A 19,223-nucleotide genomic window follows, 5' to 3' on the forward strand; every position below is an offset into this window, starting at 1 on the left:
CTTGGCCTGAGGTTGCCTTATAACAAGGGAAGACAGGAACTCAGAAGATTCAGGGAAGCCAAGGAGAGGAAGGCCTTTTTGCCCTCATGTTCTACCAGGCCAGAATACCCCAACATGAATCCAGTTTTCTGGGCTGTGCCATAGTATCAACAATGCAATATTCACAATGCCTAAGGCAACTATAAATATGCTGATGTGGTTATAAATCACAAAATATACCAGGCTCTCTACATGGGGGATAAAGCTAGAACAATTATTAAAATACCAGAAAACTGAGTCCCCAAACCAGAAAGTCAAAGCCATCATAGTAGTTATGAAGTTGGCACACGTAGTTAATGTAGGAAACACCCACATTCTCAAGCCTTTAAAACAGAACAGGCTACTTCAGCAAACTCCCTCCTCTCTCCACTCACAGCAACTGCTCAGTGTCCATGAAGAGTGCTCCCAGCAGCTCCCCCTCCCCACCCTGCCCTGTAGTTCCTGTCCCTGGCAGTTCTCAGCAGGAGTCCTTAGCAGAAATTCTGGCTGGCTCAAAAAAAAGGGGGTAAGCTCCTCAGCCACCACCCCTACAGCTGTTGATGCCTCTGCTGGCTGCTGCAGCTGGCCCTGCTGTCAGTCACCTCAGGAATTCTAGCTTGGCTTCAGCTTTCTCTTGCTCTACCCCTTCCTGCTACATCAGCAAGTCCAACAGGGTATGGAAGATCTTTAAATCCCATAACACTTACAGCCACTCTGAATGACACTCTGGGGGCTTGATGCAGTAGATCCTAAGGATCTCTGTTCCAGGTTCTGGAGAAGGCCCAAAAATAATTGACTGAGGAGTGTGTTATTGTTGCCCTGATATGCCAGCACCAGTAGATGGAGGCGGTTCCCCTTATATTCAGTCACTGCCATCTTGACTGGATACAGGTTCTCATGGTTCAGGATCTGAAACATTCTTGCATAGTGCCCATTTTGGTTCCTGAAGTGAGGGGCCAGTGTCTGGAACAGCTTTGGGATCAGGTCTTTCTTCATTAGCCAGAAGTCAGTCATCCTCAATGCCTTCTTCTTAGTGTCTCCTAGCTTCTTGTAGTCTATGAACCACTCAGCATAGCCATACATTTCATTGGCCCTGGAAGTCTTGATGTTTTCATGACACACTGCCCCACACAGTAGTTGGATGTGGGATTCAGAACCCAGTCCCAGGTGGTGATATACCTGCCTGTGTGAGATAAAAGTGATGCCAGAGAGATGCATGGTGGCCATAGGGAACTGGAGCTGCCCCCTCCTCCCCAATCTTGATTTAGTATTGAGGGGGAGCTCTTCTTTGGAAGTCATCTTCCAAAGTCATCCTCACTTTATAGATGATGAAACTGAAAACCAGAGAGGATGAGTCATTTGCCAAGGAGATCTGGGATTTGAACCCAGGTCCTTGGACTCTAAGGTTAGCTCATTAACAGTAGAGGAGGGTTCCAGTGGTCATGGTAGAAAGGGAAAGCAGAAGAGTACAGAGCCTGGGATGGGAGAGGCAGTGGTGCCTAGTAAGCGCTGCTTTCACCACTAATTATCCTCCTTGGTCAGCACTGATGCCAGGAAGAAAAAACAAAATAAAAAAATGTGACTGTCTCGAGTAAGTCTGTTAACAAAATATAACAGAAATATGGCCCTAGTGGCAAGAGAATGTTCTAGAGTAGTGGTGTCAAACTCAATAGAAGCAGGGGTCACTAAACCATATGTAAGGATCCTTGCGGGCTATATATTGACTCAGTTTTATTTTTTGGAGGGCAATTGGGGTTAAATGACTTGCCCCAGGTTACACAGCTCGTTTTGGTGTTAAGTATCTAAGGCTGGATTTGAACTCAGGTCCTCCTGACTCCAGGGCTGGTGCTCTATTCACTGCGCCACCTAGCTGCCCCTTGACTCAGTTTTAAAAGTAATATTGTTTATATTTTATTGTGCTTTTTAAAACTTATTTTGTTGAATACTTCCCAACTACATTTTAATCTGGTTCAAACCTTACTTGGAAGTGCTGTAGGTCAAATGTGGGCCACGTGTTTGATACCTCTATTCAAAGGCAATGTTATTTAAAGTTAACTCATGGGTTACTATTATCCAACAGAAGATTTCTAGTGAGCCTTTCCTTTTCTGCTTGTCCTGGCTATTTCTTTTTTCCATCTTTGTGTATTTCTAGGTTGTGTCTAATGAATGGACAAAAAAGGACAAAGTAATAGAATATTTAGGAATGACAATACTCTCACACTTCCTTTCTTGTTCTTCATTATTTCATAGAACTGTACTAAGATTCAGCATGGTGTCTTCCACAGAGTGGGAGAATGCTTGTGGAATGAATGAGGGTAACTGCTTATCCAAAAGCTTCTCTAATCTTTGATCTTACAATCCTACTTCACAGGGCTGTAAGGAGGATGAATAACATGATTTTAGTCTATGTATAGTAAACACCATAGAAATGTAAAATAATATCAGAGTAAGATGGGGCTAAGACAGAAACTTGTCTGTGGCTAATGAATCAGGTCCTTGGGATTTCTAGCTTAGCTTTCTGAGATGGAGAAGAGTTAGTAATTAAAATTCAAAATATTGGATTTTATAGTCACTATTCCAAAATAGTGCACATTGTTGTGGGTTTGGAGTTATGAAAACCTGCATTCAAATGGTGCCTCAAGTACTTACTAGCTGTGTGATTATGGGCAAATTATAGAAATGTTTTGTCACTTAGTTTTTGTATCTGTAAAGTGAGGGGATTTGACTGGATGACCCCAAAGATCTCTTCCAACTCTACCTAAAGGTAAGATCCTATGAATCATGGTGACATAGTATTTGGAGTGACATTGTATTTTTGAGCATGGAATTAGAAGTCTAGAAAGCAGAGAGATATCTCTAATCCACTAATATTTTTATTTTTTGCTTTTTGGAGGGCAGTTGGGGTTAAGTGACTTGCCCAAGGCCATACAGCTAGGAATTTTTTTTGTGTTCAGTGCCTGAGGTCAGATTTGAACTAAGGTCCTTCTGACTCCAGGGCCGGGTGCTCTATTCACTGTGCCACCTAGCTGCCCACTAATCCACTAATCTTGAGTATTGAAAACTACTTTCTAAACCAGAGCACATTTGGAATGGATGTTAGTGTCATGATTCTCATCTTTTATAACATGTTAGCATTTTGACTTTTAACTTTATCCTTATTAATATGGATACCATGATAATCCCCTGCCGTCAAATCCTTCAATAGCTCCCTATGTCCATAGGAAAAAATACAAACTTCTCAAATTGACATTTAATGCCCTCTACAATCTGCATCTGTGGTATCTTTCTGACCTCAGATTTTTCATCTATAAAATAAGGGAACTGGACTCAATGATATTTAATTTAGGCCATAATAGCAAATATTTCAAAGTTTCAAAAAGCTCTTGAACTCTTTGCAAGAAGAGTGTCACACAACAAGAAAAATGCAATATTATTAAGATATACAGTGGCTTGTAAATTTTACATTGTCAGTTGAGTCATTTTTGCCTAGGATAGAATCTCATAAATTTGTCGTTTCCCAGTAAATGTTGTTTCAGGATGTGATTTGTGAATTGATGCAGAATGTATCAAAAGGCATCATAAATCAAAGAAAAAATTGCAATGACAAAGAGAAGTATTCAGAACACATTTAGGCTAGCTTATTCAGATGGTTATTTACATCAAAGATACTAGAAAACTGAGTCTCATCAACTTTCTCATTTTAAGGGCTTTGTAGGACAAATGGTAGCAAGTGTGCACAATTGCTTTTTCTGATTACTCTAGGCCATCGACCAATGAATTTCTATTGATGAGTAAAGTTAGAACATGTATGCATCGACACTTTTGTTCTCAACCTGATGGTTTCTTTAATGTCATCTGACATCAACAAGGTGTTTTTGAAAAAATCCTACCGATTTCAAAGAGAAAAGAAAAAGCTTGAGTAATAGTTATCTCATTATCTGCCATTTTAGTAAATGTAATAGAAGGTTGGACTGTGAGTCAGGAAGATGTGGGTTCATGTCATACCTGTGACCCATGCTGGTTGTATGACCATGAGCAATAGTCACTTAAAATCTCACATGAGACAAAATTCCCTATGATTCTATGTTAAAGATAAATTGCTGAGCCTTTAGTGAAGGAATTCTTTAATAAAATCATATTCAGCCTCTTCAAAAGCCAGTAAGAACAAATATTATTTTAACTATAGAATTTTAAAGCAAGAAAAGGCCTTACAGATCATATACTGATCTATGGTATTTTCCTTTATAACACTGTGGTTATTGTATTTATTATTCTTGAGGTTTTGCTGAATTCACTCTATATCAGTTCACATATGTCTTCCTGGGTTTCTCTGAATCCATCTTCTGTATCATTACTTATGGCACAATAATATTACATTGCATCCATATAGCACATTTCTTTCAACCATTCCCCAATCAATGGGTACCTCCTTAATTTCCAGTTCGCTACAATAACATTTTCAATATAATATTTCAGCTCAATAGACATTTATGAAGTGCTTACTATGTGCCAGGAACTGTGCTAAGTGCTCAGGATAAAAAAAGAGGCAAAAGGTAGTCTCTGCCTTCCTGGAGTTTACAATCTTATTGGAGAAAACACGCAAACAAATATATAAAAAGGAAGGTATATGCAGGAAAAAGAGGAGACAAGAGGGAAGATAATGGAGTTAAAGAGGGGTTGGGAAGGCTTCCTGTAGGGGGTGGTATTTTAGTTGGGAATTAAAGGAAACCAGGTAGGTCAATAGTTGGAGTGGAGGAAGGAGAGCCAAGAGATGGACTGTCCTATTCATGGAATAGCCAGGAGGCCAATGTTGATGAATCAAAGAGGAAGTGTTGGGGAACAAGATTTAAGAAGACTGGCGAGGTAGGGAAGTGCTAGGTTATGAAGGAGTGCCAAACAAAACATTTTGTATTTACCTTTGGAGGCAATAGGAAGCTATTGGGGTTTACTGAGTAGGAGGTAACATGATCAGACTTTTTTTTTTATTTTAGGAAAATTGCTTTAGCGACTGGGTGGAGGATAGACTGGAGTGGGGAGAGACTATGTAGGCAGACCCATCAGCTGGCTTGTTGGCTGTTGAAGTAATCAAGGTGCGAAGTGATGAAGGCTCCTACTAGAGTGGTAGCTGTGTCAGAGGAGAGAAAGGGACATATTCGGGAGATGCTGAAAAGGTGAAATCAATAGTACAATAAAAATTTTTAAAGTATGACTCCTCTTCCTCTTGATCCCTATGAAAGTTCCTTCTTCTCTTCAGCATACTATTTACATATGAAAGGAACAGCTCCTTAATTGGATAGCTCTTTTTATTGTTGTGTTTGTCCTTTGTTCTCCAAGACCATGACCTCAGGGAGATGATGACATGAATTGCAGTTGGCTTTTATTTGAGTGAGTGAGGTGTTTGCACAAGGGCACCAACCTCACAGTTCTCCTCCAGAGCCATCTGGGTCCAGTGGTCAGATATTTATCAGGACAACTGGAGATGGCCCAGGATGCAATGGGAGACCCTGGCCCTTTTAGGCTAAGGTCTTTTTAGGTTCTCACTTTAAGTGAATAGACCTCTTTAAGAAGTGAGTCTAGGAATGGCCTCCTTAATTAAAAAAAAAAAATCAAATTGGGAGGGGAATGAGGAAACTAAGGAAAGAGGAGTTAAATAATTTACTCAAGGTTTTGTAGCTAAGTAGCCTGGGTATTAAGAAACTGCACTTCATTCTATTTTTACCTTATCTTTTCTGGACAAGAACTCTGAGTAATATAGAATGTTGTAAACCCTTCTCTTCTAGACTTTTCTAGAAAAACGGAAAATACAATTGAATATTCAGTACTTGGTAGAAATATTCCATTAATGAATAAATAAGTGGAGACTGTAATATAATTTTCTTAATCACATGTGGAGCCCATGAATAGTATTTAAAATAGTAATAATAATAACTAGGGAATTAATGATGAACCAGGTGCATGTTTTTGCTCAAAATCTGCTTAAAATGTGAAGAGTATAGATGCAGCAGGTGTAGTAGATAGAGGGCAAATCTTAAAGTCAGGAAGAACTAAATTCAGCTGCTGCTTTTAATAGAACCAGCTATGTTACTATAGGAAAGTCACTTAACCTCTCAGTGCCCACAGACAACTCTCTAAGCCTGTAAGTTATAGAGACTTTGCAAGTGTCGAATTGCGGAGATTTGATTAAACAAAAATTCTTCTGAACAAGATAATGAATTTTAGAAGACTGCAAGCTCAATGTGAGTCAACAATTTGGCAAACACACAAAGACACACACACACACACACACACACCATCTTATTCTGATATTAGGTTGTATCAGTAGAGGTTTCCAGGACTAAGTAGACAATACTCCCATTGTACCCTGTCCTGGTGAGACCATATTCAGGGGCACAATGTATAGAGCCCTAGGCCTGGATTTAGGAAGACCTGAGTTTAAATCCAGCCTCAGACACTTGTTAACTGGTTTACCTTGGGAAAGCCACTTAATTGCTGTCTAACTCAGTTTCCTCACCTTTAAAATGGGGATAATAGTTGTTGTGAGTGTTGTGATAGTAATGGCAATTAAAGATTCCCCTGTATTGGCTTGGTTTTCAAATTGATTGTGTTAAAACCCAGAGTTTGTTAATCCCACCTGTGGGATGGGCTTGTTGATGTGAAAAGAAAGTCCTGAACTGGGAGGAGCTGGTGATGTAGATTTGGAGAGACACTAGAGAGAGGCGGAAGATCTTTTTGGAAGCAGCACCTCGTGGAGAGAGAGAGAGACTAAGAGAATTGCTGGTGGCCGCTTTGAATTGCCCTGGACTTTTGAGACCTGCCCCCTGAGCTGCCAAGGACTGAGGAGACATGGCTGTTTTGCTGGTACTTTGTCTGTTTTGATGTTGTTTTGCCAGATTTGTCCACTGGTGAAAGACAGTCCTTTTGTTGAAGAAGTCCTGGAACCTGGCATTTGGTTAAGAAGCCCTGAGACTGTCCTGCAGACAGAGAGTGAATACTGTCCACTGGTGAGGGACAGTACTGTTGTTGCAGGGGTCTGGAGACTGTCCTGCAGACAGAGTGAATACTGTCCACTGGTGAAGGACAGTGCTGTTGTTGCAGGGGTCTGGGAACCTTTCTGTTGGTTCGGAAGCCCTCAAGAAGGATTTTCTTGTTGGATGTTTACAGAAATCCTGGGAGAGGGCTTTGCTAATGTGTTCAGGGGTTATAGGACTGTTCTACAGACAGAGGATAAATTCATGAAGGGACTGGCAATGTATCTTATGGCCTTGCTAAGCCTTGTCTCCCCAGGAACTAAGATTGCTGAGAACTTGCCTCGTGTCAAGATGAAGAAAAGACCTCCATTTGGGTATTAAGTGCTGTGTTTAAACTTGATGTAACTCTGGGGTAGATTCAATTGTGATCCAGGGGTGGGGAACTTTTGACCTTATTGTGCTCTGTGATTGACAAATGAAGGTACTTTACTTATGTTTGGAAACTAATCTCCATTTGAGAAGAGGGGTTTTGTGGTGGACCAAATGAAGGTATAGCCTAGGGGTGGAGAAGTATTTAGAACAGGGACTTTGTAATTGATTGAATGATTGGAAAGTCCTGGGGTGGGGTAGTCCTTGGAGATTATTTAATCACACTTAGTAAATGCTGTATTTTGAATGATGTCATGTTTTGATCATCTCTGTTCTTGGTTTGTCACTGAATAAAATAGAGAGCACCTATGCTGGTATTTTGAACCTGGGAAGTTGCCTTTCCTTGGCATTACATTACAAGTGTCAAATGAGATAATGTTTGTACAATGATTAACACAGTGCCTGGTACATAGTAGACACCTAATACATGCTTATCCCCTCCCTTTGGGGAAGTTTAAGACATAGTTTAAGATGGACATGAATAATCTATAGAGTGTCCAGAGGTGAGCAACCAGGCTGATAAAGAACCTGCATCTATGTCATATGAAGATTGATTGAAGGAACTGGAGATGATAAGTCAGAGAAAGAGAAGACTCAGATATGATAAATATCTTCAAATATCTGAAAGACTATTATTTAGAAGAAGGATCAAACTTGTTCTATTTGACATTAAAGAGTAGAATCAAGAGTAACAGATGGAATTTATATGCAAAGAAGCAAATTTTGGTTTGACATCAGGCAAAATTTTTTAAGAATGACCTGTCTAAAAGTAGGTTTGGGGGGTGGCTAGGTGGCACAGTGAATAGAATACCAGTCCTGGAGTCAGGAGTACCTGCATTCAAATCCAACCTCAGACACCTAACACTTACTAGCCATGTGACTTTGGGCAAGTCACTTAACTCCAATTGCCCTGCCTTCCCCTCTCCAAAAAAAAGTAGCTTTGGCAGCTTTGGGAGGTGTAGACTCCATCTCATTGGTGGTTTTCAGGCAGAGGTAAGATGTCCAGGTGGACTTAAGGTCTGGTTTGGACTAGATTGCTGCTGATGTCCCTTTCAGTTTTTAATTCTATGTTCTTAAGTGATAGATGGCTGATCTGCATTAATGGAAGCAAATTTTCACACACAGAGTTCCCCATGCAGATAAATCACATATTCAAATAAAAAAATGTTAGAGTAAGTTTTTTTTTTTTCTGTAAGGGAATGAAAATTATATTGAAGGGAAAAAAGGCAAATCCCAATTTTGAATATAACTCAAGCTTCATGGTCTTCTATTCAGAAAAGCAACAATTTTCATAAAAATAAAAATTATCTTTTTACTTTTATGCTATTGTATGTATTTACTAAAGCTTGCTGTTGTCATTTCTGCTTTGCATCATTTATGTGTGTGTGTGTGTGTGTGTGTGTCTGGTATCATCATATCATTATATAAATAATAAGAGCCTTACTAAAAGCTGCGATTCAGGTACTTCTATGTCACATGTCTTCTTGAATTCAGCCACATGACAGCCTTCTGCAGAGTCTTATCTCTCAAGTCAAAAAGAAGAGCAGGATCACAATGGCCAAGACGTTTTTTTTTTCTTTTCTGAATGTGTACTGAGTGCAGGGAAAGTTCAGACATCATGGAGCTTCAAATAGGGACTTTCAAAGGCTAAAGGAAAAGCAAGGCAAAAAGGGAAACATATTGAACTGTTACAAAGACATTTTAAGCAAGGCATGTTTATTAAGCTTACTTTATTCTCTTCCATGTATTCAAAGGCATCTGATTAAACCATCCCTGGGAAATTGACAAAGCTTCCTTTCACCTGTTCTATGTAGATAAACATTTTTCTTGGCAGATTTCTATCATCTTCTAGGCTCTGTACCAGGGACTTGGTACAAGTTATGTGATGTGAATGTTCCAAAAAAAAAAAGAATTTGAACACAAGATATATCTTTATGGTATCAAGGCAATTGCTGAGATGGAGTTCAGATTGGTGGCATACATGGTAGAAAAGTTTCAGATCATTCATTTGTTTACCAAATGTAGACTGAGTGAACTGTGATATATATTTGCCAAATGAGTAAAAAGTGGAACGAATGCTTACTTTGAAACCTCAATCTGTGTTGGTGTTTTATAAGATGAAACATGAAATTTGGACAGCTATCTTCAATTATTCCAATTGTCTTTCAGTTTTGTATCTTGAATTGCTTCTTTTTATGTAGATTTCTCGAGTCCATAACCTTTATTAAGTGCTAAACTAGATTACCAAAAATATTCTGGTCAATCAGAAATGATGAATGAAAACTTTTAGGAATATCCTTATTGCCTGTCAGCTCAAGAACACGATTTCTTCTCTTGGGATTTAAGGCTTTTCACAGTCTGATGCCACCCTCCCCTTCCAACCTTTTCTCATACTAATCCTCTTCCCATCCTCAACATTTTAATGAAGCTAGACAATGGGCCTCCTTCTCAACATACTGTGGCCTTCAACTTCTTTCCTTAGACTACTCCCTATGGTTGGGATGAGTTTCCTTCTATTTTTTACATCATATATTCCTTTCCTGCCCTTTAAATTCCAAGTCAAATGCTATGCTTTCCTTGAAGTCATACTGTATTCCCCAATGAGGAGATGGTATTTCCTCAGTATACCTCATGCAACAATTTGCTTTGTTCCTCTCTGATACATTTAGTGTGTGTTATTTTTTTTTTTTTTGTAATTGTGTATACCTACAATTGCTCTCTACCTTACTTTCAGCTTCATGAAAGCAAGGACCTTATTGTATTGAAACTGCATCTTTTTGTCTCTAGTCCAGAGTTCCACACATAATAGGAACTTAATATATTCTTGCTAAATTCTATGTAATAGAATTTTATCATGTGCTTTTGACCTGAAAACCTTTCTCTGACATTCTAATGATAATGCTTTTGCATAGATTGAATCATGTATCTTCCTAGGTTCTTAAACCAAAAAATCAATTTTAAAGAAACACACAAATAATGAATTTCTTTTAAAAATGAAAAGAAAATACTTCATTAACAAAACTTCCTTTTTTTACTGAGATATTCATCACCTAATTTTTCAATGATACTATACATTCATGTTTCAGGGGGGAAGGCATTATCAAAAGAGTAACTGAAATATTTCTGCCTACAATTTCCTGTGGATTCATGCTTGGGAGGTGAAGCATGGTCTGAGATTGGTTAGATATAGTGACCTGATTTGAGGACACCTTCATTCACTGATCAATCTGTATTGTTAAATGCAAGGGTATAGTGCAACCTACTTGGAGATGGAACTGACTATTAAATTTTTAGTATGACCTTTACGTATCAAAAATTGGCAAATACTCCAGATCAGGGCTTGATTTATTATTTTGTTGATTTTTAGACTAAAGAAATAGAAAAGGCTAAAAATACATATTAAACTTAAACCCACAATCCTAGCTCCCTTTCCTTTCTTCCTCTTATTATATAATCTGAAGTCCATTTTCTTTCCCAATTTTCTCTACATAAGATTTTCTCCTCTTTCCTTAAATGCTCTTGGTTTCTTATTGACTTTGATATGTCTTAATTCTACTTCTCTCCCTTTTTAAAATAAGATAGTAATTACTTAGTTTATCTTTAGGGCAGGTGTTTTGATCCCCTAGTTCATTATTCTATCTGTGCCTCTTTCTCTGAATCACAGTGATTTTTTGAGTACCTAATTCTCTTCCAACTATCTTCTAGACACTACAGGGCTACCAGTGAGATTTCTGCCCTCATTAAGCTTATAATGTTGTTGGAGCGATGAATTATTCCCTTCAAAAAAAGAAAACAATAGCAATTAAAATTATTTAGGTAATAACAAGATGAAGAAAGTAAGGTAGACAGAAGTCAAGTGACTTGACCAAGCCATGTATCCAGTAAGTATCTGAGACCAGATTTGAGCTTGTCTTCCTGATTCTAGGACCTGAACAAAGTATGATAAATTAATGTAATATATTACTTAACTTTAAGAAATAATAGGGATGTATTCAGAGAAAACTGGGAACATTTGTATGAACTGATACAACATGAAGTAAGCAGAACCAGGTAGACAATTTTCATGATAATTACAAAAATATAAAGAAAAACAGTTTTGAACAACTTAAGAACTCTAGTCCATGTAATAACCAACTATGACTCCAGAGGACTGATGACAAAGCCCACCTCTTGACATAAAGTCATTCATTGTAAGGACAGAATGAAATACACATTTTTTTCTGACCACTGTATTAACTAGCTGCCTCTACTTTTAGTGAAAAGATCACTATAGCTAGAAGTCAGAGGACCTTCATTCCATCCCTGCCTCTCCTGTTTAATATCTTATATGACTTTGTACAAGTCATTTTTCTGCATTGGCCTTGGTTTCCTCATCAATATAACAAGGGTTCAAATTAAATGTTCTCCAAGGTCCCTCCTGGGTGAAAATTTTTAATTATATGTGTCCCAAAATGTGCTATGTCACACACACATGTATATACACGACACATGCAATCTGAGGCTATAGGGAACCTTAGAGATTATCTGGTAAAATTCCTTGTTGTAAAGATCTACAAATTCAGTGCCTACTTTGTACTAGGTTCTGGAAATAGTCGCTGTCCTCAAGGAACTTTGGAGAGTATAATATAGAGAAGTGGTGCTAAAAGTGAAGAATTTGGGTCTAGGTCAGACTTGGGCAACCTGTGACCTCGAGGATGCATCTGACCCTTTAGGTCCTCAGGTTCAGCCCTTTGAATCCAAACTTCACAGAACAAATTCCTTTAATAAAAGGAGTTTTTAATTAAAAAAACTCAGTCAAAAGGCTCCACCCAAGGATCTAGAACCCTACATGTGGCCTCGAGGCTGTAGGTTCCCCACTCCTGGTCTAGGCTATCACAAAGACTTATTAGTGGTGCATGCCATAAGGTAATAAATCATCACATCCTTTCCAGTATCAAGGGAAAATTAATTTGACTACTCCACAGTAAGAGCCAAAAGATGTGGTTGTAGAGGGGGCATCGGAGGGAGAGAAGCTATGAATCATGGCAGCAGGATCAATGACAAGATATACAGGTGTCCTGGTGGAAGATTGTTGAGATGTGAACCATGATTTGGGGCTGGGGTTGAAGTTAGTATTCATTCATTCAGTTACCCATTAATTAGGATATTCAGTGCAGGGGCATTCCAGTACCAGTGCCAGCTTGTAATTGTAGCTGATAGTTAAATTTTCATTGTGAGCATTTATATCTCAGAAATGGAGAGATATATATCAGGTCTTGATTTATTGTTTTCTTCTTTGAATAGACTTAGGAAAGTAGAAAATGTAGAATGTAGACTTAAGAATGTAGAAAATGACAATAATACAGATTAAACTTAAAAGTCTGTCCTGTGTGGAGAGCTGGTTATTAAACATTTAGTAGCACTCTCCTGGTTCATTGCTGGGGAGAATCTTAAAGCTTTATGAATAGATAATAGAAAGAGATACATGATCTCTGGTCCTGGACTCAGGAAAACAAGTTCAAATCTGGTCCCAGATACATGACTTGGTCAAGTCACTTGAATTCTATCTGCCTTACTTTCCTCATCTTGTTATTACCTAAATAACTGGAGGTCTGAGTCTGGAGGGTCACTGTTTCTGTTGGAGAGGAGGGAGTGATAGCTGGAATATGTCAAGATGCCTACATTGGGTTGAGATATGGAAATCTAGCCCTAAGAAGAGTAAAGGACTCACCAGAAATAATACAATTGATAATATATGTAATATATTATTATAATATTTATAATTATATAATATCTAACAATATATTATAAATAATATATAATATTTATAATAATAAAATTAATATATAATAAAATAATAATACCATGAACCACAGTTTAAACCAAAATCTTTTGACTCCAAATGCAGTTCATTTTCTGTTATTTTACATGATCACTATCACTATCCTCCCTTTCTCTCCAATCTTTTACCTTTTCACAAACTAGGAAAAAGAGAAACCAATCTTTCTTCTAACAAGTGAGTGTAGTCTAGTAGAATGGACCCATTTTTTGGCCATGTGAAAAAATGTGTATCTCATTCTGTCCCAAGAAGTGGGGAGCAGCTTTATCATCAGTCCTCTGGAGTCATAGTTGGTTATTACATGGACTAGAGTTCTTAAGTTGTTCAAAATTGTTTTTCTTTATATTTTTGTAGTTATCATGAAAATTGTCTACCTGGTTCTGCTCACTTCATGTTGTATCAGTTCATACAAATGTTCCCAGTTTTCTCTGAATACATCCCCCTGTTATTTCTTAAAGCTAAGTAATACATTGCATTAATTCTTCAAGCATATCCTTTTTGACAATATTGCATTCAGGCATACCATAATTGAGAGTATGATCTTAGTTTCTGATTCTTTACTGCCATGAATATTTTCATACATATGGATATTTTCCTTCTTCCATCTCTTTGAATATATAATTTGTAGTAGTATTGTTGGGTCAAAAGTATGAACAATTTAATGACTTTCTGGATGTGGCTTCAGGTTCTTTTTCAGAATGGCTGAAAAGTCTCTACCAACAATGAATTAGAATGCCTAACTCCTCATATCCTTCCATTACTTATGATTTTCCTTTTTTGGGGGGTCATCTTTGCAGTATGGTAGATATGTGAGGGAATGTCACAGTTGCTTTAATTTGTAAGATCACTTTTGAGATCAATTATTGATTGATTTTTCTCCTAACCCTTTCTTTGACATCTTATGTAGAATTCGATTGCATTGAACTCTCTTTACTTAAGATACTTATTTTGTAGAACTTTGTAGAAACTAGTTGATTTTAGAAATGAACAGCAGGATTCAGGCTAACCTAGACAGAAAATTCAGTGGAGACAACAATTTCAAATGCAGAACAGACAATTCCCAGTTTTAGATGCCATGGGATCCTTAAAGTAGCTTTGGGTGATGTAAAATTCAGATGGTACATCTGCTATAGCCTTACTTCAGAAATGCTTCTGTCCTCCTCTGTTTGAACAGATTCAGCATCAGCAGAAATTGTCAGACATGTGAATAGAAGTGACAGGGAGTTAAGTACAGGTTTTCATTAAGTAGTATCATTCTTTGAGCAGAACTGTGAAATACAAAGGGGTAAATGGAAGAGACTTCCTGTGTTAGTAATTTAGGCCATCAGGTCCCCCCAACTCTGAACCTTCAGACTAGCTGGTTCCAGTCATGGGGAGTTTCTATGATAATTTACCAATCACTGACTCGTCTCCGCACAGTTCAAAAATCACAAAATATGGAGTTAACCAAGGCTTGGTATTTATTGTCCAGCACACCAACAGACTTGGTCAAGGAACAGCAATGAAATAAAACAAAATCAGGATAGAAATGAATAGTAAAACAAGATAAGATGATCTAAACACATATAACCAGTGAAATGTTAAATTAGAGCCACTCACCGAAAGAATTGGAATCAGGATTTTCTGAGTTTGAGGAGGTTAAAATAGGATGGAGACTTGATTAGTTTCTCCCACCCATTTCAACCCCATTCATTTGGCAGCAAATGCATCTCCAAATAAGTTGCTATGTGGTAACCTAGTGTCCACAGCAGAGAGGTGAAAATGCAGCCTGTGCACAAGATTTGTGTCTAAGATGAATTTTTACAGGGTAATTTAAAAAACTGGCTGAAAGTGGGACTGGGATATCAGATTCCACATCTTCATCTAGAATAAATCAATGATGTGGCAATTTCTCAGATTGGAACAATGGTGTATGTATATATGTTTGTTGTTCAGTTGTTCAGTCATGTCCAACTCATGACACCATGGACCACATCACACCAATACTGTCCACAGAATTTTCTTGGCAAGGATACTGGAGTCGTTTGCCATTTCTTTCTCCAGAAGCAAACAGGGGTTAAGTGACTTACTCAGGGTCAAACAGGTAGTGAGGGTCTGTGGCCATATTTGAACTCATGACTTCCTAACTCCAGGCCCAGCGTTATATGCACTGAGCCATCTAGCTACCTCATTTATATACATCCATTCATTCAAAAATGGCTTCTGAACTTCACTATTTTATAGCTGAGGGGAAAATTTCAGTCAGTCAATACAAAAGAGGCAAAAGACAGTCCCTGCTCTCAGGGGCTCACCATCAAACTTTCATATGATTCTGTTAATGGAGAAAATTTTTATAGATGTTCATAAAGGAAAGTTGGCATTTGCTCTTGCAAAAATCCTGAATAGCAAATGCTTCCTTATATACATTATTATCAAAATTGTAGAATTACAGGGGTCATTTCTTATGGAAAGCATTTTAGCAGTTAGAGTTTTGCTGGCTCTTCCACAAGTCTGATCTCATCCTTTTTTCCCCAGGAGCAGTTTGGCAAATAATCTCCTCTAAAATTTCCATCACTTAAGACAGTAACATTTCTTTCTCTGTAGCTGGAATGAAGGAGTTGAATCCTTCAGTGCAAGCAGCCTTGGGGTTGCTGCATGAGAAAATCTTTCCTTAGGTTTCTGCTCTCTGCTTCTTATACATTGCTAGCATGCCAGCAGCTAGGTGGCACAGTGGGTAGAGTGCTAGGCCTGGAATCAGGAAGACCTAACTTCAAAGTTGACCTCAGACACTGGCTGGGTGGCTCTGGGCAAATCACTTAACGCTTTGCCTCAGTTTCCTCATCTGTAAAATGAACAGGAGAAGGAAGTGGCAAGCTACTTCAGTATCTTTACCAAGAAAACCCCAAAAGGGTTCAGAAAGAGTCCGATACAACTGAACAATAGCAGCAGCCTGAAACGCAGCTGCTAGTCTTGCTTCCTTTTGACCCTGGTTAGTGCTTTTGGTTGTGCCCATCTCCATGCTTACTCTTGTCAGTGTAACAAACCCTAACAGAGATCTTCATTAGTCTGATCTTGTGGCTGTCCTGTGTCCGTACTGTTGATACAATCTTCCTATGCAATGGGCATAGAAGACCCTGCAGAAATATTGAACTCCCTGAAGGAGTGCTGTTTCTTCCAGTGACCTTGTTCCTGCTCCAGGAATCCTAGAAATGTAATCCCTTTATTTCACCTTGATCATGCCTTTTAGACATCTAGACGGTGGGTTATGTTTATTAAGTGATAGGAAATCAATCTACTAGGACACATGGCACAGGGGAACCAGAAATTATGTAGAATGAGGCATTGTAGGCTATATATTGAATGATTTCATGTAGCACAAATTCAAATTTCTCAAAACTGAGTTCATTGTTTACATATATATATATATATATATCACCATAATACATCTGTCTGTGGAGTTACATGATTGAATCTCTAAAACTGGTCTCTAATAAGAATCAAATAATTTCAGACGTGGAAAAGGCCTTAGATATCTTACCAGCTCATCATTTTATAAACGTGGCAATTGAAACTGATGGAGATTAAATAATTATTACAGAGCTAGTGTGAAGTAAAGCCAAGATTAGTTCCCAGGTCTCCTGACTGTGCTTTTTCCATTACACCACATTTTCCTTTCTATTTCCAGGACTTAGGAAAGCGATCCAGGTATACCATTGCAATGCACTAAGCAGCAGTATTCTCATCAGGTTTTCTCTCAGGGTACAGAGATGATCCTGATGATGAATCAAAGGAATCAGACTTTAAATGGTTTCTTGATTTGCCTTCTGCTTCTAAATGGAGTCAAAATTCTTTTCTTTACTGATCTGGCATGATAATGACATAATAATACTATCTATTTTTAATTTTATAAGCAGATTGTCTGCAGGGGATTGGTGTCATGTGGTACCAGTGTCTGCCTCAGGCAGCCTAGAAGAAGAAGGAAATTTTGGGAAAGGTTAGTGTCCATGTAGTGACGTCAACTGGCTCTTAACCTGGCTATCTATCTACGTAGGGCTTAGTACGAAAGTAGGTCTACACATACTGGTCTCAATGAGTATCAATAGAGAATACCCAAACAGAGGCCTAGACAAGAGCAAATTCAGAGGAACACTTCCTCTCCCTTTTCCCTGCTTGTAGATGATGCTACTTGTGTCTACTGCTATATGCTTAGTTAAAAATATTTTATTGAGCTTTGCATTTATAAATCTGATCTTACAGAATCACAAAATGTTAACACTTAAAAAGACCTCAAAGCCTGTTGAGGCTAACCCTTATTCTGTAATGTGCTTGACAAGGGATTATTCAGCCATTGCTTGAATAATAATGGAGTGAATCCCTCTACCTCCCAAGGTAGTTTTTTATGCTTTCGTGTAATTTTAATTAGTGGATCTGAACTGAATCTGTGATTTTACTGCTATAGTTAACTATCTGGTAAGTAAACTCCCTTCATGGACTCAGGCTGGTATCTTCCATGCAATTTTTGATTGCCTAGAGCACTGAGAGGTTAAGTGATTTGCCCAGAGTCACACAGCCAGTATGTGTAAGAGGCAGGACCTGGGAGCAGAGGATTCTGGGAATATGGTAGAGTAGGACAGAAAATTTCAAGTTCTCAAGATTTTTCTCTACAAAAGAGATAAAATAGTAGTTCTAGGCAAACGCAGAGCCGTGAAAACAAATAAGGGTAATGGCAGAACAAGGGTTCTCTTGGGACAATTGAAGACCTGAAGATAAATCCCGGGACTAGATTTCCTCCTTGTGAAGAGTAAACACCTGCAGGCTAGGGTCTGCTTTAACAGCTGGCAACAAGCTGCTTAACCAACAAGCAGCAAGCCCTGGGGTTAGTTGGTTTGAGAGGCTGCCTCTTCCCTAGCCACAGGAACTTTTACCCCTTGACAGTGATGCAAGTTGGGTATCTGTCCTGGGGAAGTTTGAGAGAATCTCTGCTGACAAGGAACAGGCCCAGCTGTGATGTGGAGAGTGGTGGGGTGAGAAGGAATCAGCACATGCTGGTGAGTGCAGAAGCAGTGGGGTAGGGTACCACTGACTGTGGGCACTTACAGGAAGCTGGAGGTCTTGGTTTGAGTTCAAGGTCAGAGGGAAGAATTGAAGAGGATCAGAGGCCATAGGTACCATCTCCCAGGTAGATTATACTAGAGGTGATTATAAAAACTAAATTATTTTAAAAAGTGCACAGGCAAAGGAGAAGGACTCCAATCATAAAGAACTACTATGGGAATAGAGAAGACCAGGGTTTGTCTTTGGAGGAGGATACTGAAGCAAAGAAACCCTCTTTTACCCCAAAGAGTAATGTCAAATGGTCTCCTGCCCAAAAGGAATTCATTTAAAAACTTAAAAAAGACTTTAAAAATCAAATGAGAGAGATGGAGAAAAAAGTAAAAAGAAAAATAAGAATAATACAAAAAAGCTAAGATGGTTATGACAAGAAAGTCAATCAATTAGAAAAGGAGATCCAGAATCTTAAGGAAGAAAATGACTCCTTGAAAATCAGAATTGGGCAAGGGGAAGCCAGCAGTTATAAGAGATGAAGAAATAAAAAATAATATAAAGAATGAAAAAATAGAAGAAAATGTGAAAAATAAGAAAAACAACAGGTCTAGAGAACAGATAAAAAGAGAAAACATAAGAATAATTGAACTACCTGAAAGTTCTGATAAGAAAAGAATCTTGATACAATAATACAAGAAATAATTAAAGAAAATTGTCCTGAAGCATTAGAACATAGGGGAAAGTAGAAATATTAAAAACCCACCAATCACCACCTGAAAAAGGTCCTATGAGGAAAACTCACAGAAATATTATCATTAAATTCTGGAACCCCCAAATCAAGGACAAAATATTACAAGCAACAAGAAAAAACAATTTACATATGACAGTACCACAATTAGAATCACACAAGAACTAGCATCGGCAACATTAAAAGATCGTAGGTCTTGGAACACTATATATCAAAG

The 19,223-nt window shown here is 38.2% G+C and overlaps 1 pseudogene; it reads right to left on the reverse strand.

Moving 5' to 3' along the window:
• Window positions 1-705: 705 nt before the first annotated feature.
• Window positions 706-1,362, reverse strand: LOC138159843 (large ribosomal subunit protein bL17m pseudogene; annotated as a pseudogene).
• Window positions 1,363-19,223: the final 17,861 nt, after the last annotated feature.

Source organism: Petaurus breviceps, unplaced genomic scaffold, assembly GCF_028583685.1.
Source record: "Petaurus breviceps papuanus isolate PSGF00001 unplaced genomic scaffold, PetGlider_PUasm1.0 178, whole genome shotgun sequence".
NCBI classification, from domain to species: Eukaryota; Metazoa; Chordata; class Mammalia; order Diprotodontia; family Petauridae; genus Petaurus; species Petaurus breviceps.